General features: G+C 34.4%; 1 non-coding gene across 1 annotated transcript; it reads left to right on the forward strand.

Moving 5' to 3' along the window:
• The first annotated feature begins 923 nt into the window (after positions 1-923).
• Positions 924-1,031, forward strand: LOC112132800 (U6 spliceosomal RNA). The gene has a single exon (XR_002914522.2). It is a non-coding gene; the product is annotated as a U6 spliceosomal RNA (small nuclear RNA).
• Positions 1,032-1,342: the final 311 nt, after the last annotated feature.

The raw sequence follows: 1,342 nt of genomic DNA on the forward strand, positions 1-1,342 counted from the left end.
GCCTTTTTATTAGGGAACTTAGATCATTTCTAGTTAAAGTGAATTACTAATATGGCTGGTTTTACATTTGCTATTGTATTTGTTTTGTGTATGTTTATTTTCTCTTTAATTCCTCTGTTCTTCCTTGACAGCCTTCTGCTGAACTAAATAAATGGTTTATTTATTTATGTATCATTTTTAATTCCTTTGTTAACTATTTTAATTTTTTTGTTATCTTCTTAGTGGCTGCTCTAGAGATTACAACATGAATCTTAACTTATTGCCATCTACTTCAGATTAATACAACCTAATTCTAATAAAATATACAAACTTTGCTCCAGCATAATAGCTTCATTTCCTTCTCCTTGTGTGTGTTCAAATTACTGTTTTATCTTTCTTTCAAAGAGATTAAGAGACTATATAAAATATATATAAAAGAAATATATATTTGTAAAGTTTCCTATATTAGTGTATATATCACTTCTGGTGCTTTATATTTCTTCTGTGGATTCAAGTTATGTCTAGTGTCCTGCCCTTTCAACCTGAAGGATTCCTTTAGTATTTATTGACAGTCGGTTCTGCTAACAACAAATTCTCTCAACCTTTGTTTATTTTGAAATGTCTTTATTGCCTTTATTTTTGAAGGGTAGTTTTCCTGGATATAAATTCTTAGATATACAGTGGGGTATTTTTTCTTTTCTTTTAGCACTCTGACTATGCCATCCCGCTGCCTTCTGGCTGCCATTGTTTCACATGAGATGCCAGCCATCAATCACATTGGTGTTCCCATGTTTGTAATAAGTCACTTTTTTCTTGCTATTCTTCAGTTTTTCTGCCTTTCACTTTCAAGAGTTTGGCTGTACTGTGTTCAGATGACAATCTTGTCTTTATTCTATTTGGATTTTGTTAACTGGTTACATGTGAGTTTTTAAAATCAAATTTGGGTGCTCACTTCAGTAGCGCATATACTAAAATTTGGGATGATACAGGGAAGATTAGCATGGCCCCTATGCAAGCATGACACACAAATTTGTGAAGTGTTCCATATTTTTGAAGCCATAAAAAAAAATCTTCCAGTCAAGAAAAGCCCAGGACCTGATGGTTTCACTTCTAAATTTTACCAAAGGTTTAAAGAAGAATTAATAGCTATCCTACTCAAACTATTCCAAAAAATAGAGGAGGAAGGAATACTTCCAAACTCAATCTAAGAGGCCAGTACTACACTGATACAAAACCAAAGACACATCAAAAAAATGCAAACTAGCTGTGCACGGTGGCTCACAGTGGCTCACATCTGTAATCCCAGCACTTTGGGAGGCTGAGGCAGGTGGATCACCTGAGGTCAGGAGTTCGAGACCAGCCT

Source organism: Pongo abelii, chromosome 2 (assembly GCF_028885655.2).
Source record: "Pongo abelii isolate AG06213 chromosome 2, NHGRI_mPonAbe1-v2.0_pri, whole genome shotgun sequence".
Taxonomy (NCBI): Eukaryota; Metazoa; Chordata; class Mammalia; order Primates; family Hominidae; genus Pongo; species Pongo abelii.